This window comes from Oryctolagus cuniculus, chromosome 12 (assembly GCF_964237555.1).
Source record: "Oryctolagus cuniculus chromosome 12, mOryCun1.1, whole genome shotgun sequence".
Classification (NCBI taxonomy): Eukaryota; Metazoa; Chordata; class Mammalia; order Lagomorpha; family Leporidae; genus Oryctolagus; species Oryctolagus cuniculus.
Window position 1 is genome coordinate 32192202 of NC_091443.1, and position 26309 is coordinate 32218510.

The window sequence follows — 26309 nt, forward strand, 5'->3', positions numbered from 1 at the left end:
CCAGTATGTAGTACTTTACATGTTTTTAAAGATACTTCTAAAACCTCAAAAAAGTTAGCATTGTTATTTTTATACATATCTATTACTTTACTTGTATTCCTTAATTACAGAGGCCTTATCCAAATATTGAATAGAATTTTCCTTGAAGATTTTATAAATTGACTTAATTTTTCTGATCCATAAAATAATAAATGAGATGCCTTAAATAATTTTCCTTCTCTATTCTCCCTTGCTCTGCTTAGCTAGCATAACAGCAAGTATATTTTCAAATGTGTCTGTTTGATTTTCCTATATCTATTTCACACATGAATATCTTGAGAGGTACTAGTGGCAAGTAGATTCAGCACTAATGCTATATTTATGATTTTTATTTATTTATTTATTTATTTATTTATTTTTTTTTTTTGATAGGCAGAGTGGACAGTGAGAGAGAGAGACAGAGAGAGAAAGGTCTTCCTTTGCCATTGGTTCACCCTCCAATGGCCGCCGCTGCAGCCGGCGCACCGCGCTGATCCGATGGCAGGAGCCAGGAGCCAGGTGCTTTTCCTGGTCTCCCATGGGGTGCAGGGCCCAAGCACCTGGGCCATCCTCCACTGCACTCCCTGGCCATAGCAGAGAGCTGGCCTGGAAGAGGGGCTACCGGGACAGAATCCGGTGCCCCGACGGGGACTAGAACCCGGTGTGCCGGCGCTGCAAGGTGGAGGATTAGCCTATTGAGCCACGGCGCCGGCTCTATATTTATGATTTTTAAAAGGAAATGAAGCACCATACAGAAATAGTGCTATATACTGAATCCACTTATCTATTTAGAAAATAGTCGAAACATAATAAACATTCTAACTAACTCTCCATAACTTCTTCTAGAATTGGAATTTATGTAAGCTAAAAATAGATGCTTCCATTTTCAAACTTTTTTTCTCTTGTATTTACTTCATTATGTGATCTCACATAGTTTTTAAGTTTATATGAAAACATCAGAATGTGTCTAATAGAAAAATCAATATTTAAACTTGAACATTAGCTAAAGCATGTACACTCTTAATACTGCCTCATTTTTATAGGAAATTTTATTTATACTTAAAGGATTTACTAGTTGGTGACGTAAAGACCTTCATTGCCTATGTTAGGGTAAGCTAATTTATTCAGCCCCCCCAAAATAAAACTACAAAGAACTGAGGCTTCTAAAATAAATGAAAATATATCACTGTAGACTCAAAGTATTCCAGTAAAATGTCTTCAAGGAAAACTTGAACTTTAGAATATAATTTAAAAAATTGTCAAAGAACCTGAGAAACAAGCACCATTGGTTTAACTCACTTTTTAAAAACTATACACAGGGACCGGTGCTGTGGCCTAGTGGGTAAAGCCGCCACCTGCAGTGCTGGTAACCCATATGGATGCTGGTTTGAGTCCGGTCTGCTCCATTCCTGATCCAGATCTCTGCTATGGCCTGGGAAAGCAGTAGAAGATGGCGCAAGCCCTCAGGCACCTGTACCTGCATGGGAGACCCAGAAGAAGCTCCTGGCTCCTGGCTCCGGATCTACGCAGCTCCGGCCGTTGCAGCCAGTTGGGAAGTGAACCAGTGGATGGAAGACCTCTCTCTCTCTCTTTCTTTCTCTCTCTCTCTGCCTCTCCTTTTCTCTCTGTGTAACTCTGACTTTCAAATAAATAAATCATAAAAAAGTAGTCATAGATGTGCCAATTCTTACATATCAGAATTATCAGATACAAAGAAAAAAACTCTGCTCTCTTTGATCAAATCTTCTTTCAAAAAATCTTTGAAAGGTCTATAGAACATAGAAACCATACTCATTGACTTAGCAGATTTAAAATAAAAAGTGAACAGAAATTGAATATTTTAATACAGAATAATCTTAAATATAGGCTAACTAAATACAGTTAGTACATGAAAGGAGCAGGAGATAGAATAGCAAAAACATTCAAGATACAACACATGGTAACAAAGACAGGAAAGGTAGAGAAGTTAAGCAACACCGTCAATAGAGCAAGACATTCTAGTTGTGATTCCAAAAGGAGGGCAGCAAGAATGGGCTTCAGGCAACACTGAAGATACAGCAGATGAGCATTTTCAGAATGGGAGGGCACAAGTCACAGATCCAAAATGTCCAAGGAAATTGAAAGAGAAAAATGGAAGAAACATATACCTAAGCAATGAACAAAATCAAAACTTTAAAACCAATTAGAGGAGGAAAAAAAAAATCAAATGAAAAAGAGTAACTTATGGTAAGGACAGTAACCATGGAAGCCATGATAATGAGTAAAAAATTCAGCCTAGAAATCTGTATCCTAAAAGGTGGGTTCAGACCTATAGAGTTTGCTATTATTAAAAGTGATTTGGAAGGATATAATCATTAGAGTTTTATAAATCAAATAAATATCTTGTCACCATTGTATATTTGTTAACTGTGGAAATATGTAAATGTATTTTCTATTTTAAAAATTGTGTTAATCTCTTCCCACACACAAAAACAAAGATAATAATAAATGCTAGAGAATCCATAATGTGTGATTAGTCCTACTAGATAAATTCTCTCATCTAGGGATATTTGTTTAGTCCTTGAGGAGCAAATATAAAAATAAATGTTTCCTTGAATATATATCACCTATTTTCTTCAAAAAATTGTATGCAAACAAAAGAAAGTACATTTGAGTAATGATTAAACATTTTAAAAACTGATCTATAATTACAGTTTTTAGTCTTCTATTGTTAGTGATGAATTATGAGCTTATATGCAATTATAAGCAAAGCATTAGATGTGTGTGACTACATATGAAAAAATTTCAAAATAATTAAAAAAAGCATTTCTCTAATAGAAGATAAAAAGTCTAAAATAGTCTATTAGTATATAGTACTTATAATTTTTATTCATTTTATCATAATGCTAAAATAATAAATTTGCTCACAATGGCCTAAATCATGAGAAATTAATGTCAGATTTACTATATGTTATTAATAGAAATAAGAATCTTTTCTTTTTGAAATTAAAACTGATTATAGCTTCCTCTGCCTTGTAATGATAGTGTATGGTTAATTTACATAGAAGATATTTTGTTTCCTTCCACTAATGATTAGTAGAGAAAATCAGTGAAATCTTGAATACATGATCATCCACTTGGGAAAATGTGAGTATGACGTTTGGTTATTTTCAGGGAAACTAAGAACTGCTCTAAAGGAGAATTGATGAAGGGGTCCACAGGGATGGGCTGAGGGGAGAGAGAGGGAGGTGGAGAGGCAGAGCTACAGGGAGAGGCAGTCACGAGGGAGAGGGAGCGTTTAAATGCATTTGGAGAGTTAAATCCATTTGGCTCAAGTTAGGAAGCACAATTCAAACCTGCAAACATAACTATGTCAAATGAGAAGCTCAACATTTTTAATCTTACCAACCAGCCTACACAAATTTTAAGGATATTTCCAAAAAGAATTTTTAGAAAAAAATTTTAAAAAGATTTTTTTAAAATTCTATGAAAATCAAATTTCTCTCTCCTCCATTTCCTCTTTCCTCTTATTTTTATTTCTTTTACCTCATTATTCCAGTCCAGGGTCAAGGGACGGCATCAGTGATGATGACCCTCCTGGCTAGCAGAGTCCTGAGGCAACACAGAGATCATTGGGTGAGGCAGGGAGCACACAAGAGATGTAGCCAACCTGGCCATGCTGTATGCATTTGTTCGATATCTAAGTTATCTCTGAACCATTATTATATGAGTGGAACAGAAGCAGTGAAGAGAGGCATATTCAATATGTACTTTAAAGTCAGACCGGTCTTTAAAGTGGTTCATGCTCCTCTTTGAATAATCTTGAGTATATTACTTAATTTCACTTACCTGCAGCTTATCTGTAAAATACACATATAATATACCAGAATAGAAAAACTAATTCAAATAACAATCGTGAAAAGTAAAAACAAATGATTACTTGGTGTATACTTATAGGCATATTTCCTTTCCTGTGTGTTCATGGAGTTAAAAAAAATAAAGTAATAGGTGCATCACAATGATTGCTGAAATAATACAGACTTTAGAGTCCTTTGGCAGGTTCTGCTTTAACCCACGTTGTCTCTCGCCACATGTCCCCACTGATTTTCATTGGTGCTTCATGAGCTTGGTGTGCACAGTTGGCACAGTAACTAATACACATTAATTATGTAGGAATTTATTAAGCAGTGGCTATGTGTTCAGCATTACAATGCGCTATAGGAAGAATGCTGAATAAGCTCTTCTGTTATTTTTCTATTCCTCAGAGTACTAAAAAAAAAAAAAAAACTGCAGGGGCTCAGGAAATACTTTAATTATAGAACAAATTAGAATCTGATTACATTACAAAGGTGATGACATCCTCTGCTTCATTCTACTTCCATTTGGCTCAAGTTAGAAAGCTGCACAATTTTAACCTGCAAACATAAATATTTTGAATGAGAAGCTCAAAGTTTTTGGTTATACCAACTTGCCTACAAAATTTTTAAGGATATTTCCAAAACTATTTTTTCAAATTTTCTGAGTTATTTTTATAATGAACTTTTCTTCTAGTTTCTAGAAATGTAGATGAATAAAATTAAAGGAAAAAGGAAGAGAGTATTGAGATTAATGACAGAGGCTGTGTGTTGGGACTGTGATTCTTCTGCTAATGACTGCTGTGTATTAGAGAGTAAACTATCGGGAGCAAAACAAATCAGGAAGTAAGTCTGGCAAATAAAATTTAGTATGAGCAATTATTTTCCTAGTAACAATATAATTTACTTTTTTAGCAAAAAGCTGAGTTTTATGTGCATCTAGGATGTTTTAATGTATTTTACTCAGATTATTTATTTGTAGTTTGTAACCATAAGTCAAATTATAAGAGTATTGAACAAATGACTGATTTTTTTTAAAGATATTTATTTGAAATGCAGAGTTACAGAAATAGGGAGAGAGGGAGAGAGAGAGATCAATCTGATCTTCCATCCACTGGTTCCCTCCCCAAGTGGGGAAGCCAGGAGCCTGGCACTCCATGCAGATTATTTTCTTGAGTGGCAGGGCCTGAAGCAGTTGGGCCATCTTCCGCTGCTTTTCCAGTCACATTAGCAGGGAGCTGAATAAAAATAGAGCAGCCCAGACTCCAACTGGTGCTCATATGGGATGCCAACATCACAATGCTGCCCCAGAGTGATACTTTTACATAGGGCCTGAAGGGCCTGTGAAAACACAGTGGTGGTTGCTTGAGCATTTGGCCTTGCAGCCAATATGCTGGTTAGGATACCTGTGTCCCACATTGAAATACCAGAGTTCCATGCCAACATCTTGCTCCTAACTTTGCTGACCTAACTCAGATGCTGGAAAGCAGCAGTAATGGTTTAAGTAATGGGATTCCTGCCACACACATGGGAAACCTGGTTTGAGTTTCTGGATCTGTGCTTTGACTTCATCCTTTGGCATAGTTATTGTGGACACTTTGTAAGTGAATGAACCGGTAGATGGGAGTATTCTCTGTATTTCTTCTAAGAGAGAAAGAGAGAGAGAGAAATGAACCCAATAGGCAGTGATTGTTTGTATTCCTGTACTGGATTTTGAAATAAAGCAGTTTAGTATGCCTTTGTATGGTGATGGTGAGGTTCTGTGTCTACATTAATACAGAGATAAGTAGCATAGCCCATATATTGGTAACCAACATGGCGGGGGTTTATTGGAACATTACATGGAAATTATTGTATAAATGAGTAAAACATAAGATAGTTGAAGTATTTAGGAACGAATTCATAGAGCGCCTTTACATCTAAGCTAAGGGATTTTGTCTTAATTTGATAAATCAGTAATTCTCATAGGGACATAGTATTTTGCACTATTTTTTGTCATAGATTTCTGGGAATTCTGCTACCATCAACTCTTTTCATTCTGATTCATTTGGTTTGATGGAAGACTCAGAATTTGCACTTTAAAGTTTTTCATGGGGAGAAACTGTTTCAGACATTGGAAACAACTATAAGACTCTTCGCAGAGAACTGATATTGTCAGATTTCTAGTTTTCAGTGATAATTTGAGAGAAATAAGCCCAGAATGACTAGTTAGAAAGCTGTCAGAAAAGTAACCGTGTATAGTGATGAAAGTATTGAAATATACAGAATTGGAGAGAGGAGCTGGCAGGTTCCAAACAGAGGGAAAAGATAAGGAAATGGAAAAGCCAGTTGCTGCATTTGATCAGTTTTCACTGTATACATGTGAGCCATATTGCCCTGTACCCATAAACAATGTACAAGTCATGTGTGTGTGTGTGTGTGTGTGTGTGTGTGTGTGTATGGCAAAGCAGCTATGCAGTTCATTGGGAAATGAAGGTCTTTTCAATAAATGGTTACAATAACAAAAAAGTCAATAATTGAACTTCTTTCATATTCAAAAAATATTTCACATAACATACACAGTATTCCAAGGTGTTAAAACAAACTAAATATCATAAGTAGAACAATAAATATTTAGAAAAGGCAAGTTTATAACTTTGGCTTAAGTATAATTTTTAAAATATTTATTTATTTATTTATTTGAAAAGCAGATTGATAGGAAGACACACAGAGAGAAAACATTCATCTACTGGTTCACTCCCCAAATGCCCTCAAGAGCCAGAGCTAAGCCAGGCTGAAGCCAGGAGTCAAGAACTCTAGGCTGGTTTCCCCTGTGGGTGGCAGGGACTCAGGCACTTGGACCATCACTCTGCTTCCCCACATGCATCAGCAGGAAGCTGGATAGTAATCTAAGCAGCTATGATTCATATTGACACTCAGATATGGAATGTTGGCATTCTTATGCCACAATGCTGGCTCTAGTTTAAGGGTATTTTTAAAATAGAAAATAAAAAACTTGGATGAAAAAAAATATTTAACAACACTAATAATTCTTATTCATCCAAGATAATACTTAAAATGATAAGACAACTCATAGAATACATATACCCAGGATATGTAAAGAATTCTTAGAAGGGCTAGCATTGTGGCATAGAGAGTAAAGACTCCACCTGTGATACCAGCATCCCATAATGTCACTGGTAAATATCCTGGTTTCTGCACATGTTCTCATCTATCGATGTATATGAAACCATGATAGGATAAAATCATCATAAACTCAGGTACTGGGAATTATAAATTGGCCGAGGTCACAATAGGGGTGGATTATCATTATTCATAACTTGGATCTCAGCTGGGAAGACATGAATGGTTGGGACCCAAAAGCTTCTGAAAAGTTCTTTTCTGGGATATTTGATGTCTGACTGCAATTACTCATTTGGAATATTTGTATGTAACTTGGGCTTCTCTGAGCCATTTAGCTGCATTTTTAGAAGGGAGAGTCCTGAGAGAGAGCATCTGAAGATTGAATCGTTAAGGAACCAAGGTTAAAGCTTTGGAGCTTCCTTTGACTTAGCCTTAGAAGTCACAAGTCACATCCTATTTGTTAAGTCACATCCTATTGATTACAAGAAAGTCATGCTGCTCAGCATGATTCAAGGGGAGAGAAATTGGATTCTATGTCTAGGAAGTGGCAAAGTAAATTTGCAGAAGATAATGTAGTCTGGGAGATACTGTTGTACCCATTTTTGGAAATTTTTTCTACCACAAAATGCATTGATGTGACTGACAACTATACCTATTGATATAAATTAATTTCTCAAACATATTGTTCAATTAAAGAAGACACATAGAATGTATATGCAAATATTAAAATTAGCAATGCCAATCTTTGTTGTTGAATTTAGGATGGTGATTACCTGTTGGGATAGGGACTGAAGACAGCTGCAGTATTGTTTCTGTTATTATTTATGTTATGCTTCTTTAATAACAGTTAAAAAGTGTATAAGCATGTAAAAATTTGTCTATCGTCCAATTTTGGCATATATTTTTTTTCTGTGTACCTATTACTATTCAATAAGAAGTTGAAGTAGGAAGAAAAAAAGCCTTTCAATTTACTTATACTTAATGTATGTGATCCTTATTGAGTATTTTAAGATATTTTCTAATTTTTCTCAGATTTTCTTCACTGATTGCTCTGCAGTGCCTGCGTTTCAATTATTATACATTCACACATGGCTATTACAAAGATGCACATCTTGTGTTGGGAAATAATACTTGCAAAAGTAATGCTGATGTGGCAATTTATTGTTACCTAACACAAAATAATTTCCTTCCTAAGAAAACATTCATCTCACCACTACAGTGGGGTGACTATAGTTCATAGTAACCTGTTACATATTTTATGAGCAAATAGAGGATGAACTCTGAGGCTCCGATGATAAGGTAATGTTAAAGAAGGGGAAATATTGATTATCTTTATTTGATCAATATGCATTGTATACACCATATTGACATGTCATAGGGTAGCCCATTAATAAGTAAAATTACTGTTAATAATTTTTAAAATGTTAGAGCCAACATTTGGCAAAGCAGTTAAAAAAGATATTGCCTGGGGCCGGTGTCGTGGCTCAATAGGTGGCTCAATAGGCTAATTCTCCGCCTGTGGCGCCGGCACCCTGGGTTCTATTCCCACTCAGGGTGCCGGATTCTGTCCGGGTTGCTTCTCTTCAAGTCCAGTTCTCTGCTGTGTCCCAGGAAGGCAGTGGAGGATGGCCCAAGTGCTTGGGCCCTGGACCCGCATGGGAGACCATGGGAAGCACGTGGTTCCTGGCTTTGGATCAGCGCAGTGCACTAGCCGCAGCAGCCATTGGGGGGGTGAACCAAGGGAAGGAAGACCTTTCTCTCTGTCTCTCTCTCTCACTGTCCACTGTCCACTCTGCCTGTTAAAAAAAAAAAAAATATTGCCTGGGCACCTGTATACCATACTGAATTGCCTGGGTTCAGGTCCCAGCTCTGCTTCTGATTCCAGATTCATTCTTAACTAAGTGAGCCTTAGATCATGAGGGCACTTTACCTGTGTCTGTGTGCCCCAGGACTTTTGCACTTTCTATATTCTCTTTAAAAAAACAAGCTTCTGGACTCATTGCTTTTTGTCTGGTTTTTAACTTTCATGTTTAAACTTGAATGACATATCAGCGAATTTCTTGTCTTTCTTATGTTCATTCTCCAACAAATAGGCCTTCTACCATTTATTTATTGCCTATCATATTTCAGCCTATTTCATAGGTCTTTAATATCATGTAGTTAATTGTTTATTTAATTATTAAATTGTTTGCCTTCCCAACTGTCATATATTAGCATTAAGTAAACAACTTCATTAGAGAATGAATGTGTGATAATGTTTGTCGAGCAAATTTTCACTGGACATTTTTTGACATTCTCTTTATAGATAAAGCCTATATCTGTCTTTTGAGTATAATTTTTGATCGTCTAAGTAATGACAGCTGACAACTAGGGTTTGTTTCATAATATCTTTTTCAAAATATCACTTTTTTTTTTACATTTCTACTTTGGAATTACTATTATTATCCCAAATAATATTACTATTATTTCGAAGGGTACCATATTTCTTTTATGGAATAACAGCTTACTTCATCCACAAGTCCAACGAGGAGTCTGGTAAGTTTTATGATAATCCTTAAGCCAATTAACTACAGAAGTCCTTTTGGATCCAGGATTGGGAAATAGTGGACCCTGATGCAAAAAGGTGAAAGAGAAGTTTGCTGGGGAAAAAAGAAAAATGTTTTTTGTTTCCTAAATAAAACCACCAAGAGATATTATTTTTCATCTTTATGATTTTGTCCTCTGTGATTTTTGTTCTCATGAGGGAGGTTTCCTTAGGGATAAAAACAGAGGAATTCACAGTCAGAGAAATTGTAAAGACAGAAACCAGAGTCACTGGATTTTACTAGATTGAATCAGACATAACACAGAACTTTAGTTGTGTGAGCAAATACACTTATAGATTTTACCCATTACAATTGGCTTTTCTTTATTTGCAGCCAAAACCAGCATCCATCAAGTCCTGAGTTTGATTCTTTTATTTATTGCGACAGTACTTCCTGCTGTTGTTCTCAAACGGAGGATTGTACATATCATCCATTATTTCCTGCGTGTATTAATTTGCATACCACCCTACTTCCTGGAGAGAAATCTAATGGTAGAGTGCTCATGTTTATTATCTCATGTCAGTTTAAATACAAGTAATATTTGGTAGTGAGTTTCCAAACAGAAGACCTAGTTTTTGCCATTATTTCCATTATTGATTAGTTTAGTGTCTTCTAAACAACTAAAATCAATTGCAAGTCAAAGGTAATGCCATTTTATTCTTCATTCTGCAGACTATACACTGATGGGAGTTCCTTTCAGGTAGTAAGAGAGCAATTTCAGACTTTGTCTGCTTCTTTCAAAGTTGTGTAATCTTTCAACAGTAAATATTGATTCACTTTCAGTCAGGTTGGAAATGTTTTAGAGTAACTCTCAGTACAACTAACCAGTCCTACCAGTCAGTCGCATCTACACTTTTTTGACAGTATATTGTGTAAGTTATTTGAAATTGAATATTGCATAATTTTAATAGGGAAATTAGTAATATTTCCTTCTTCAATAAAGTAGCAGGTAAAATATGTCATAATTTCACCATAATTTCATTGTATGTCCAGTTTATTTCCTAGGAACCTGTGAAACTTGTGAATATATGGAATGATATCTTTCTTTTACTTATTTTTCTTTTGTTTCAGAACAGCAAAATTCCTATTTTTCTGATTTTAGGTTACAAAGTGATAAAATTGTAATTAAAATTTAGTGTCTGGTATTTTATTTATGGAAAAATTTTTTTCCTGATAGCTTTTTTTTAAAGATTTATTTATTTATTTGAAAGTCAGAGTTACACAGAGAGAAGGAGAGGCAGAGAGAGAGAGAGGTCTTCCATCTGCTGGTTCACTTCCTAATTGGCCGCAATGGCTGGAGCTGGGCCAATCCGAAGCCAGGAGCCAGGAGCTTCTTCCGGATCTCCTAAGCAAGTCCAGGGGCCAAGGACTTGAGCCATCTTCCACTGCTTTCCCAGGCCATAGCAGAGAGCTGGGTCAGAAGTGGAGCAGACAGAAAACAAACTGGCACACATATGGGATGCCAGCACTGCAGGCAGCAGCTTTACCCGCTACCCCACAGCACTGGCCCCTCAATTGCTTTTTTTTAAAGATTTATGTATTTATTTGAAAGGCAGAGTTACAGAGAAGCAGAGGGAGAGAGAGAGAGAGAGAGAGGGAGAGAGAGAGAGGTCTTCCAGACGCTAGTTTACTCCTTAGATAGCTGCAATGGCCGGAGCTGTACCTATCTGAAGCCAGGAATCAGAATCTTCATCCAGGTCCCCACTCCAGTGCAGGGTCCCTAGCACTCCATCTTCTGCTTTCCCAGGACATAACAGAGAGCTAGACAGGAAGTGGAACAGCCAGTACTTGAACCAGTGCCCATAAGGGATGTAGGCACTGCAGGTGGCGATTTTACCCCCTACACCACAGCACCAGCACCCCACCATGACATTTTTCAAATGTTGAACTCACCTGATATTCAATTATCTCTTAAAAAGAATAATAAATAATTTGTTAAGTCAACAACAGGAGTCACTGTGCACTTACTCCTCATGTAGGATCTTTGTCCTTAGTGTGCTGTACATTGAGATTTAATGCTATAACTAGTACTCAAACAGTATTTTTCACTTTATGTTTCTGTGTAGGAGCAAGCTGTTGAAATCTTTACTTAATGTATGCTAAACTGATCTTCTGTATATAAAGAGAATCAAAAATGAATCTTGATGTGAATGGAAGGGGAGAGGGAGTGGGAAAGGGGAGGGTTGCGGGTTGGAGGGACATTATGGGGGGGAAGCCATTGTAATCCATAAGCTGTAGTTTGGAAATTTATATTCATTAAATAAGAGTTAAAAAAAAAGAATAATAAATAGAATAATGAATTCAGAAAATTTCATACTTTAAGATGTTACTCAAGAGCTAGAATTTCAAATGAGCAATATGATAATCCTGTTGAACTTAATTTTTATTGACATGTTTTTCCTGGTAATTGGTAGATTACCTAGAAAGTCAATGATGGGTCCGGTGCCATGGCTTACTTGGTTAATCCTCTGCCTGTGGTGCCGGCATCCCATGTGGGTGCTGGGTTCTAGTCCTGGTTGCTCCTCTTCTAGTCCAGCTCTCTGCTGTGGCCCGGGAGGGCAGTGGAGGATGGCCCAAGTGCTTGGGCCCTGCACCCACATGGGAGACCAGGAGGAGGCACCAGGCTCCTGGCTTCGGATTGGCACAGTGCCAGCCGTAGCAGTCATTTTGGGAGTGAACCAACAGAAGGAAGACCTTTCTCTCTGTCTCTTTCTCTCACTGTCTATAACTCTACCTGACAAATAAATAAATAAAAAAGTAATTACAAAAAAAAAAGAAAGTCCATGAACGAGAGGTTTCTGATCTTCATCTCTGTCTCAGTTTTAAAATGTGAGCTTCGTAGTCCCCTCCTTGCTGATGTCTTACAATCCAGAACTCCCTGCTGCTCTGACCCCAGTTCGCCTGTTTCCAGAGGTCCTGTCCTAATCCTTCTCAAAAAATTTATTTTTGTTTAATTAGAAGGCAACGAAATACATACTGAGAGAAAGACACAGAGCTATCTGCTGTTTCATTCCCCAAATGTGTGCAAAAGCAAAGACTGGACTAGGCAGAAGCCAGGAGCTGAGAACTCAGTCTGGGTCTCCATGTGGATAGCAGGGAGCCTAAATACTTGAGCTATCACCTGCTGCCTTCTAGGTTGCGCATTTAGCAGGAAGCTGGAATCAGATGTGGAGTTGGGACTTGAGCCCAGGCTCTCCAATGCGAGATGCAGCTATCTGAACCATGTTTTAACTGCTGCATTCATGCCTACCTCATGTGCTTATATTTCCAAAGAGGCAGATATCTTCTGGTTAAAATAAAGTCAGAACGAATGGAACTTAGAGGTTTGAGGAGAGTAGATATCATCACTGTGCTAAGTCAAGGGTGAATTGAGTAGTAGAAATTAATAAAAAATGTCAGGAAATATTTGTGTTCCTTTTGAAATTGTTTTTTTTGTTTGTTTGTTTAATGTCTATTTTTATTTTGAAACTCAGAGTTACACAGAGAAAGAGAGATCTTCCATCCGCTGGTTCTACCCAGGTGGCCACAAACAGCCAGTGTTGGCCCGGCCATATTTATCATATATATATTTCTTTATATATATATAATTTCTTTCTAATAATATGTCTACTACTGTAGGCATAGTTCATTCAAAAGTGAGGAAGTCCTAAGTCTGCAGACAGACTAGGAGATGAGCATGTGCAAACTGCAGAGTAAGCAGGATTTCCTTCCTTTTTACTTCTGAGTAGCATTCCACAGTGTATATATGCCATATTTTCTTTATCCAGTCACTGGTTGATGGGCATCTGAGTTGATTCCATATCTTAGCTATTGAGAATTGAGCTGCAATAAACATGGGGATTCAGATAACTTTTTTCATATGCTGATTTCGTTTTCTTTGAATAAATTCCCAGGAGTGGGACTGGTGTGTCTTATGGTAGATCTATTTTCTGGTTTCTGAGAAAGCTCCATGCTGTCTCCCACAATGGCTGGACTACTTTACATTCCCACTAACAGCGGATTAGGGTTCCTTTTTCCCCACATCTTCACCCAGTGTTTATTGTTTTTTGAGTTTTGGATGATAGCTGTTCTAACTGGGGTGAGATGAAACCTCAACATGGGCAATTATGATGTATAACAGGGTAAACACACACACTCAATATGGTATGGGTAAATCAAACTAATTAGCATGTGAATTATTTCACATGCATTTTGTAGTGATAACACACCTATTAAATCTCTTAAGATATGATGAAGTTTTATAGATCTGCATAGCACACATCTGTGTGCTTACTTGTCAAATACATCTTCTTAATCTCTCTTTAGAAGTAAGCACTATCACCAATAAGTAGTAACCATCTCCTTTGTATGTTTTCATAGTAATATTAATGAATGAATATCTTAAAAATATTTGATTGTGTTTTATGCTACTTCTATATTAAGATATATGTATTTAATTTCAACATTTTTTCACTTGTTCATGTGAGATTTATCCATGTCTATTTCTAAAAATTGGCAGAGTGTGAAAGATTTATTGCTGTACCAGTGGGTGAATTATTCCTATCCTGTTGATGTCACAAATGGTCATGAGATTTGTTTTAGGCAATGAAATCTACAGAAAGGGATGGATGTCAATAGTCTATACTTGTGATTCCTTCTCTTCCATAAAGACTGGTGGACTATGTAGAGGGATCTTTTCCATTTATTTCTAGACTGTAAAGGTAATAGAAGAGATTAGAGGCTAACCTATGATATACCATTTGAGAATAATAAATTTTCTTGCAGAAAGCAACCAGGAATATTTGTTACCATACAATAGTTTGAATTATTTTCATTTTATTGCTATTGAGGACAGCACATAATGTGAAAAGAAAATTAAGATTAAATGAGGTCAGAAGTCATGGTCCTAGTCCAATATAAATGATGTGCATATAAGAGAAGTTACCTAGGATCTTATGTGCAAAGTAAAACTCATAGGAGGACACAGGGTGAAGGCAGCTATTTGCTAGTCAAGTAGAGAAACCGCAGGAGAAACCAAACCTGCCAACACATTGATCTACCAACCTCAAGAATTGTGAGAAAATAAATTATTGTTTAAGCCTCCTGTATGCTATTTTGTTATAGCAGCTGTACCAAACTAATGCACTAGTAGTGAGTAGTGCTTTGAATTATTTTCCAGTATAATCACTGGTATAAAGAATGTACTGTTTTGTACACAATTTTCAAAATTTCTCTATCATTTAGGCAAGGAGTGAAAACACCAGATCAATAGAAGCTGTATCTTCATTAGATTTTGATGTTTGTTGCTTTACACTCTTACCAGATTATAGGAGAATCCCCATGTTCACATCACTTCTGTAATCTAGACTATGGGTAACGCTTCACAAATTTGAGGTGATTTTGTGAATGTAGTTAAGCTCATTTACGGTCGCTTATGTGACAGATATCATTGTTTCACTCATAACACATAAGTAATCAACTTTTTGGTGTATCTATATCTCTATCTATTTATCTATCTTTTCTATTCTGTGAGAAAAACAGTAACATGTTATTATTGTTAAACTGAATAAAAGGAAAAAACAAGGAAGGCGAGGGGATTGAGGAGGAAAGAAGGGAAGAAAGTATGGTTATCTTCTTAGAATTTTATGTATGGAATGCATGAAATCTGATCTCTATATTAATAAAAATTAAAAATAAGGAAAAAAACAACAGAAAACTGAATGTGAGCAGATAATAACTACCAGATGGAGTTTGACTAACTCTCAGATTAACTAATTACTAAAATGAATTCAACCCTGACTATTCTATATTTTATTCCAAAACTATGTATTTAAGGGATAGAGGAGATTGATGCTAGGAATTTACAATTATGTACTTTAATAAATGTTAACCCTTGATTATCAACAAAAATACCTTGTTTTCTGAGTAGTATGCATATACTTACCATTCTATTCAAAACATAGCAATCATATAATCCCAGTGTAAAATGAAAATTGCTGACCTTATATGGTGCACACTAGGAGTAATGTGCTTATTCTTTTTAAGTAGATGGTTACTTTAGAAGGACTGTTGATTGTGCCAGTAAAAATTTTTGATTAAAGTTTCATTACAGAAGTAATGAAAAGGTCTAAGAAAATTCTTTTTTCCTACATTATTACTCAAGACCTTAAAATGCAAGAATAATTCCCTGGAGGCTAGATCAGGTGATTTCAGCACTGTGCTGGTTTGGTACTTAGTGATCTGAAACTTAATGTGCATCAGACAGTGCTCCTAAAATCTGTTCAGTTCCAGGTCTCTGCCTTCCTGTTGTTTAGTGTGAGCAGAAAAGCCCAAACTGGCATATCAGGCAAATCTATGCCATTTAGATATACTAAGTAAAAAGTGATTTTCAATATATAGCATTTTATAAGTGTAAAAGTATAATTTAAATCACAGATTTAAATAACAACATGTTTTAAAGTAAACTTTCCATTACAGAAATAATGGAAAATCAGAGAAAAAGGGGCAATTGTGTTCTGAATATAAAATGCTTTGTGCAATCCCAGATGACTAATGCATTTTTTTTAACTATTATATTCTGAATAACATAAATTGGAGAATTGGCAAAAGTTAACATTTACAAATTGAAAGACGGAAGTAAAATTTAACAAAGCTGAACTAATTTAGCACTTGACTAAAAATCTCAAGTCAAAATTTCCTTCTAGTTTCCCATCTAACCATTATTTGTAGTTGTTACAAAACCTAGGAAGTACAGTAAGTACAGTTTCAGATACAAAATCACCATGGAACACTTTAACCCAACTGTTGCTAGCCAGCAACACTTCATCAGCTTATAGAATTAGGAATGAATTGTTGAGACCTAATGAAAAGGAAACTGTTAAATAATCTGTTGTTATTCTAATGGAAATATAAACAAGTTAATTCTAATGAAATCTATGTAATAATAATTATTTTAAACTAATATAGTCTCATATGATAAAAAAGGAGCATGCTTTATGGTCTTTTTTATTAAGTTAAATTTCTTAGTCAAAATATGGGAGAAAGAAAAAGTGATATTTCAAACAGAAGGAATGATAAGGCAAATGGAACATTTTACACTATCTGCACACTGTTTTGTTATTTTAACTAAATCAAAGGTGAGAATCAATGTATGTACTAGTATTTTGATTTTGTTGATGAAAATGCCTGTATTATTTCTCTAGTTAAGGAAAACGGAACAAACAAAATTATGTTTCATAATTTTGCTTAAAGTATTACCAATAATCATTCCTTTATCTAAAGTATAAGACAGATACTAAATTTTTGAGGATATAAAATGAAATCTAAACCTGGTCCATACACGCAAAGCCTTGAAAATATAGTTAACAACATAATATGCAAATATTTACATACAAATTTGACTAAATTCTAAAAAATATAGTATGAACTATAAGTATTTTTCCCAAAGTAAACTAAGTTAATTTCCAAAAATCTGTAATCTGGATTATAGATAAATTTCTGTTTATTGCAGAAGAAGGAGAATATAGACATGAAAATCATTTATAAAATTTCAGATTATGGACATGTGAGAGGAGAGCCATGGAATAGATTGATGAGAATGCCTGGTATAAGCAAGATTTCATTTAATTAGAGAAACAATCAACAGAAATTGTAAGGAAAACCTTTGAGGATAAAAACTATAATAAAAGATCACTTGATTTTCCTACTTGAGTTGGTATTAATAATATAAACAAGTATAATCTCATCAAGCTGATTCAATCAACAAAACAACAAATATCCCTTTCATTTCTCTAAGCTTAACCTATCATTAAAAATTCACAAAAAAATCAATGCATCATCATGAGAAATTCATCCTTTCAGAATATATTTGATTAAAATTACTTTTAGTATTAGGCAAACCTTAAAATGTTGAACAACATTTGAAAGTTTTAGAAAGAATTTCGGGACTGAAGCCTTGGGGAGAGATTTAGACTTAGAAGTCACATATAAAGCAATTTATAGAAAATTAGAGGTAAGCAAAGTTATAGGGAGGATTATAGTTGTTTAAAAGAGATACAAAGTCTTTGGACAAATGAAGATCTGAAATTGGATTCAGGGGTCATTATTTGCTTCTCACATAACAGTTTCAGTGGCCCATGGGGGGTTCAAATGAAATTACAGAAAGGTATACAAAAATAGAAGACCGTTTTTTTATGGAATTTGTTCACTTTTCAGTAATATCTGGGCATGAATGTAATTATCAATATTATGTTACCTTTTGTAAATATACATTGAATAGAACTTTTAAAAGTCTAGTAGAATATAACCTTAGAACAAATCCTCCATGCTAAATGCTTCATCTAGAAACTGGATTACTAACTATCCCTTTTTCTTTTTTAGTCATTCTCCCCCAGGATTACTAACGATCCCTTTTTCTTTTTTAGTCATTCTCCCCCATAAAATATAACTCTAAGTGATAAGGTTTTGTCTATCACTTCATCCATATTTACCCAGTAACAAATACATGTTGCCACGAAATTGTAGTATTTTGAATAAAGGAACTACAAATTCTATGATATGTTGGTAATAATACATTCCTATTCTCCAATGTTTTCCTTAAATAATTTCATAATCATTGAATATGTAATAATTATATGAAGTGAAATAAGCCAGGCACATGAACACAAATGCAACATGATCTCATACGGAATTTAAAAGGTAATTCATGGAAATAAAAAATTGGATGGTGGTTAGTAAGGTTGTGGGAAAACTATTCATCGAAAAGTACATCATTTCAGTTATATAAGATGAATTAATTAAAATTATCTACTGTACCACACAGTGGCTGTAGTTAATAAGAATGTATTGTATTCTTAAAAACTAGAAACAAAGTAGATTTCAAGCTTTCTTAAACACAGAAAGTGCCCAGGGAAACCATGGCTGGTAACCTGAAGCTGGGGGCCTAGAACGCTATCTGTGTCTCTCATGTAGGTGGTCAAGTCCCCAAGTACCTGAATTGTGGATATTGCAGGTGGCATCATAGTTGCCCACCCTGAATTTTGATTTTTTTTTAAATTAAACAAGGTCCAATGTTGTCACTTGCAGAGCCTGAGCCACATATCTGAGGGCTGCTTTGAGTCCTTGCTATTCTGATTCCAATCCAACTCCCTGCCAATGTGCCTAAGAAAGGCACAATGGATGATGGTCCAAGTACTTAGGCCCCTGCCACCCATGGTGGAGACCAGGAATGGAATTCCCGGCTACTAGCTTCAGCCTGGTCCAGCAATACTTGTTGTGACCATTTGGGGATGAATTAGCATATGGAGATCAATCTCTGTTACTTTCTCTTTCAAATAAATTAAATATTTTAAAAGACCTAAACCACTATTGAAAGACATTAAATACAAGTATGAAAACACAGTAACTATTAAAATCATTTATGCACTTCTTTCCAGATTTTTATATTATTCTGCATCTAAAATAGAATTTATCTCTCTCTGAATCAATGAGATTATACTAAATGATGAAATATTAACCAATGTATTAATCAATGGTCAAATTGCCAATTCCTTACCATAGTGGAGTATGTTGATTTAAGTCCATTCAAATTGTGTGTGTGTATGCGCTAGACTGGCAGGATGACTGTTCTCATTGTTGCTTCATATAAACATACACATCTGGTGTTACTATAATAGAGCAGAAGAGATAGAACTCACACACTGGCTGTTAAACCTCCCACCTGCAACTGACACAGCACCTGCCAAGTTGCTTTCATTCACCTTTTCTTCGCCAAAGCAAGATTGTGGGTGTAACTACTTCATTTGTTATCTTTTTTTTTTTTTTTTTTTTTTTTTTTTTTACCAAAATGAAATGTCTTTGATGAGCTAGTGAGGAAGGAAAGAGATGTTCATTTGACTCAAAGTTTTAGAGGCTAGATGTCCAAATGGCATAATGCAGGTTCTGGTGAAGGTCCCAAGACAGATGACAAAGCATCTGCACAGGAAGGCTGGAATGATGTCAGGAAGCAGAGAGAACCTGGGGGGGGTGGGTAATAAATACCAACTTTCCTGTCAACCCTCTGGTGAGAACTTCCTTCCAAAGCACTGCCACATGACCTAAGGCTCCTGCCAGGAGCCTTATATGTTCCACGACCTCCCAACAGTGCCACCCTGGAGACCAAGGCTTTAACCATGGGTCTTCAGGGGACATTCAACATACAAACCACAGCAACTACCTTCTCAAAAAGGTGAGGACGTGCTATCCTACCATTTTTCTGGAACATGAAGTCCTAAAATTATTTAGTAAACAGTAGTACTGAGTGCCTTGAACTTTCAGCTCACCACATGTGGAATTTATCCTAATCACAGAAAATGGACATTAAATTGATATTTACTTTTACACATCTACTTTTTATATTATCATCCATCTATGGATTTAACAGATAAATGCTTCAAATTCCAATTTTCAGGGAATATTTTATTATAGATCTTTCAATATCAATAAAATGAATTCTGATGTCATTTATCAGAAATTAGAATCAAATCCACTCATTCTATTATTTATACACTATTTATACATAATAACCCCAGCTATCATTGTAATTCATGCTTTCTAAAGTCTTCATTAAAATCTTCAAATGTTGAGAAAATCTTTAAAGAAAATATTTCAAATGCTTAATGAAAACGCTGTTTAATGTTTAAATAGTAATACTTTTTATATGACAGATTTTTTTAAAGTAGACCTGTTACAGATTTTTATGTAGGAACAAATTGTATTATACTGATTAATTTGCTTAAATAAAATTTTTGCAAGATATTCTAAATAAATTAATAATGAGGAGTCAAAGATATTCTTCATTATAATATACTTATTCAAAATCATCAGTAGTGTAAATAATGTCAAAGATGATTATAAAAGTATTCAACGTCTTAAATAAAGTTTTATTTTTTACCTAGCAAATACAATAATATATTTCCTTGATTTGACATACAAAATGAAAGTGGAGTTTACATTTCATATCTCAAGAGGGTTACACTTGCCAGCACCACAGCTCACTAGGCTAATCCTCTGCCTGCGGTGCCAGCATGGCGGGTTCTAGTCCCGGTTGCTCCTCTTTCAGTCCAGCTCTCTGCTGTGGCCCCGGGAAGGCAGTGGAGGATGGTCCAAGTGCTTGGGCCCTGCATCCACATGGGAGACCAGGAAGAGGTACCTGGCTCCTGGCTTCAGATCAGCACAGCGCACCGGCCATAGCAGCCATTTGGGGGGTGAACCAAAGGAAGGAAGACCTTTCTCTCTGTCTCTCTCTCTCACTGTCTAACTCTGCCTGTCCAAAAAAAAAAAAAAAAAAAAAAGAGGGTTACACTGTATTTAGCAGATATTTTCAGTTACTTCTATTGTTTAGCCTATGGCTAGTTTGATATTTTACTATACATCTGAGAGACAAATAGTTAATATCTCCCTCCAAGATATATTTACATACTTATTAAAAATACTCAAATATGAATACATCAAATTTACATGACATATAAATAAATCAAGGTTACTGATTTGATATTATTCTGAAAATATAGGATAATTTGTTTGTTCATGAGAAGTTCCTCTTTCTCTATATGCTATCTGAATTCCATTACTTATAAATCATATTGGACGATACATAACTTGAATTCTGAACTGCATGTTATAAACATTCTTTTTCATTAAAAATGAAAATATTTTAGTTTTCTCAGTGGTAACATGATGATTACATAGAACAGTATGTTTTTGAAAGCTCTAAATGTCATACATTTGATAATCAGTTATTAGTTCAGATAGCTAAATACAACGGATGAATTATCCACTTAGGTAAAATATGAATGTAGTGAATGTAATTGCATTTGCAGTTAAGGCCTTTTTAAAGAGGTAATTAAGGGACAGGTGTTTGGTCTGATTATCAAAATTCTGGTTAAGGTGCTGTATCTCACATCAAAAATCCCACCCCTTTTCAATATCTGGCTCTGATTCCTGACTCCAGCTTCCTGATAATGCAGATCATGGGAGGCAGCAATGATGGTGCAGGTAGTTGGGTTCTTGCCACTAAGTGGGAGGCCTGGTTCGAATTTCCAGCTCTCAGCTTCAGCCTGGTCCAGCCTAGCTGTTGAAGGCTTTTGGGGACTGAATCCATGGATAGAAACTCTCTTCTTGTATGTTTCACTCTTTCTATCTCTCTGCCTTTCATATAAATAAACAGAAATGTTTTCAAAAGACAAAGTAAAATATCATTGTTGTCTATTTCATATTCTTCCTCCTACTTTGATCTCTTATGCTACCTCCAAAAATCCAATAGTAATGTTATAGGTACTTTCCTTTTGTTTGCTTATTTGTATTTTTCCTGAATTATTCATTTACCTGTTTCCACAATTATTTAAAATAAATAGAATCAATAGATTCACATGATTTTTTCTGCTTCTTCAACATTACAATTGATAGATTATCAGAAAATTATTAATCTTACCATCTTTTAGTAATTTTACTCCAAAACATCTAAAGATCTTCTAGTTTTCAAGAAATATTACATGATATTTTATCAATAGACTTTTGATAAGAATGACTGAGACAAGAATGATTTAGAAACTACAGTTTCTACACTTGTAACATGACTATGATAACTGACAGCTATGAAGTTTCAGGGAAATTTTATCTGAATTAGATGGATGATGTCAGGAAAGTTAATATGAATAGATTACTTTCAGCAATTTACAAATTGAGTAAAATGTGGTTTATAGCTACTATCTTGAATTTTTGTGAAATGTTAATTTCTTCTATCACATAATAGGTGTTAGTCTATTAATCTACACAATTTCAAGTAAAATATATGAGTAGAATAAAAGGAAAATAGCAGTTGTTTTAAAATTCTCAGATTAAACCAATAAGAAAATATTAGCTTACTGTAAATATAATAAAATGAGATTTTAAAGAGTTTAAGATATGTGCTTACAGTTAAAAAGTTACAAGGTGGTAACTGTTCATACTGTTTAATGTTTAAACTTAGTAATGATTTTGAAGTTACTCTAAGGTGTATAAATCCTCCTTATTTCCTTACATATCACCTGTTTATCACAGATACAGATGATCTTTTTGGAACAGAGTTCCATTAAAAAAAAAAAAAACTTGAATTTGTAGACCTTATAATTATAGTCCCCATAGCAATCATGAAAAATTACTCTCAGTGATTAGTTCACTAACAAATTTAGATTCCCTTTTCCACTATGCTAAAGCAGCAAATTTGACAAGGAGATTTGGTGCCTAGACATTAAACTCATTAACTTTCTCAGTTTGGGCAAAATATTTAGAAAAACAAAGCTCTATAACATCTACAAGAGGCTCATAATTTTACTTTCCAGTCTTTTATGTCAAGCAGTAATTTTCAACAAGGGAAGATTTTGCAGCCTTGGGGATATTTTGTCACGTCTGAGGATGGTTTTGGTTATCACTACTGGAGAGAGGGTGTGGCAAGGAAATTGTGCTACTGATATCTTGTGGGTAGAAGCCATGATGTCACTAAATGTTAAGAACATTGCCCCCAGTAAAATATTATGTGGCTCATATTTTCATTTATACAGATTTTAAAAAACCTTGATTTAGAGACATCTTATAGATAAATCAAATAAATTTTATTTTATAAAAAATAAATTGAGTAATCCATTGGATGTTATTAAATCTAATATAATAATTATATTTAAATTATTGAGTAAACAATTGGATGTTATTTAATATATTTAGTAATGTAATAAAAAGTAATACATATTTAAGTAAAATTGAAAAATTTTGGTACATTTCTAAGCACTATTAATAAGAAAGGAAATGTAAGGAGAAAAGGACACTTAAGAATCATAACACATAACTTAGTTATTTTATTTCATAACAAAAAATGAATAACTTACACTTAAAACAGAATTGGAAGAGCATGATTAGTTGTAATTAACAAAACATGCCTTTATAACATGGTGGGAATTATGTCATTGATTGTATTTTTGGAAATCATACAAATATGCAACTGAGAAGCAACTGGCTCAAGAATATTCACCAAAATGTTTGTTGTTTCTAAGACTGAAGAAAGTATGTATACTCAACTTCACTTCAAGTTTATCTTTTGCAGCATGTAATTGGTATGTTACAAAGTTAATTATTCTATTTATTCGATAGATCGATGATAGACACACACTACATAAACACTTGTAGGCAAACAGAAAGTCATGATATTATGCTAGGAATTTGTCATATGAGTACAATTATTGCAAAGCCTTCAATAACTCTGATGCTGTTTGGCTTTCTCAGGGCAGTGCCATAAGGGCAATATTTACTTAGTCAATGGAAAATGGGCAGATAAAATATTTACACTGAAATATTCATCACTTTTGCAGCCTTCTGTAACAAAATATCTGAATTCAGAAAATACCAGTGTGACTTGGAAAATCTGTTGTTATAATTTTCCATGACTAAAATTATCTCTGAGTTAGGGAAAGATAGGGTGTCCTAGTTGGAATGTGGTGTATTGATCAAAGAAAGCTTTATGAATAGCAATATTTCAAATTGTCTTTTTCCTTGCTGGTTTGAAAGTTTTAACACTATGCAATGTTACTAAAATTCACGATTCATAAAAATATTTTTAAGTGGAAGAGGAAAAGTTAAAAACTTCATGATTTCTCAATGGAACATACGTGTTTGATGGATTGGTTTCAGGAAGAGAATTCACGCAAGTTGTGGATACAGCAAATAAATATTTTGAGGTTGTTAATGTAATTTTCATATGTGGAATGAATGTACATCTATAATTTTAACTGTGTCTATAGTAGTTTTGACCCTCTTTTTCTCTCCCTGAGAATTGTCTCTTCATATGTCTTCCATGGTAGATGTCCTGCTTTCTTTTTCTTGTAGACTTTCCAATGAAATGTAAGAAGATTAAGAAAAATGAAAACATCAAAATGATTAGCTGGGAAGGGGCAGGAGTTTATCCTAGTAATTAAAATGCCAGTTAAGACACTTGCATCTCATGTAATAGTAGCTGGATCTCATTCTCAGCTCTGGTTCCTTCTGGTGCTGACCCTGGCAGACAGCTATGATGGGTCAAGTGCTTGGGTTCCTCCCATTCACATGGACACCTGGACAGAGTTTATAACTTCCTGCTCAGCCCTGCTCTTCGGGGAGTGAACTGATATATGGAAGTGCTCCTTCACTCTCTTTCCCTCCCTCCCTTCAATCCTCCCTCTTCCTGTCTTTTTGAAATGGGTAACTATACACATTTCCACATAAATGTAAGGAGCATAAAAAAAGAATATTATATTCTTGTATATTATAGCATACAAGAAGGTATATGCCTTCATTAAATTTAAGTTCTTTCTACTGATTTTCAGTTTTCTTTTCTAATTTATGCAATGAAAAAGTTTTATAAATATTTTGTGAATTTGTTTCTAGCTATTTGATGATTTCTTGATGTTATTTTTCTGCTACTAGTATATAGGAATAAAAATGAGTTTTATTTCTTTATCCATCATCTTGTCTTATTCATCTGTAAATGCTATTGTTATGTAGATTCTTTTAGATTTCTTACATGTACATCATACTGTATAATCTTTGATGAGTAGGAAGAAAAGCCCAAAGATAATATTCAAATGAACCGTGAAGAGACAAAATAGTGGAAAATACAAGAGATGGAGGAGGTAATGTGGAGAAAGTGAAAATTTCTGACATAATTATACTTGAAGTTAAACATGAATAGGCAGGAGAACAATGGGAAAAAGCACTTACACATTTTGGTAAAAACTACATTTAATAAAAGGCAGTAAAATTATCATAGAAACATCCAAGGGGAAAAATAAAGTGACACTAGTTACGTTTGTTAAAGTGTCACCAATGGGGCAGGTGTTCGCTGTAGTGGTTAAGACAGCGCAATAGGATGTTCACATCCCATGTCAACGTGATGTGCATTCCTGAGACAGCAGATTATGACCCAAGTGCTTGTGTCTCTGTCACAAGAGAGAGCACTTATCTCCCAGGGTGCACATTAATGGGAAGTTAGAATGGGTATTGGACCTGGGCCTTGAGCCCTGGCACTCCATATGGGATACTTTTGTACCAAGTGGTGCCTTTACTGCAACACCTCCCCAATGTTTTCATCTTGACTTAAGATATGAAGAGTGCTCATACAAGAAGGTTCTAGTAAAGAACATATAATCTTTTACCATAGCCAAATATTATCGGTTTGCAGAGGTGGACTTGGATTATAACAGATGAATTCGTATTTCTCATATACCAGATACACGTCAGGAACACAAATATCAAATACTGAGATAAAGATGTGTGGGCTCCACCCATGAGGCCTGTGCACTGCTGAGATGGTGAGGCGAAGGCGTTCTTCAGCAAGAAGCAGCAGAGACAAGTTTCGGGGAACATGTCCATTTATTAACGAGCAAGCACACCTTTTAAAGGTCGGGCAGAGGGGGCAAAGGTCAGGCAGAAGGGGCATAACTAATTCAGGGCAACACTAATTCTATAGGATAGAACCAATTTTGGTGTTGCTTTGCTTCTCCAATCAGCTTGAAAGTCAGGTAGCTAGGATAGCGTTCCAGGTGGTCCTACTGGGCCTGGGACACACCCAGGAGAACTTTACCGGATTGGCAGTTACAGGACCCTTTAATTGGGGGTGGGGAGATCGGCCTGGGGCTCCCGCTGGCTGCCAGCAGTCAGGTTGCGGGGTCCTTCCCGGGAGGCATGGTATGCCATGCCCTCTCAGCTTCCTGCATGGGCAGGGCAGGCA

At 35.2% G+C, this 26309-nt stretch overlaps 1 pseudogene; it reads right to left on the reverse strand.

The window, feature by feature from the left end:
* LOC127483856 (large ribosomal subunit protein uL29-like) overlaps window positions 1-25945 on the reverse strand; it is a 54681-nt pseudogene extending 28736 nt beyond the window's left edge.
* Between the last annotated feature and the right edge of the window lie 364 nt (window positions 25946-26309).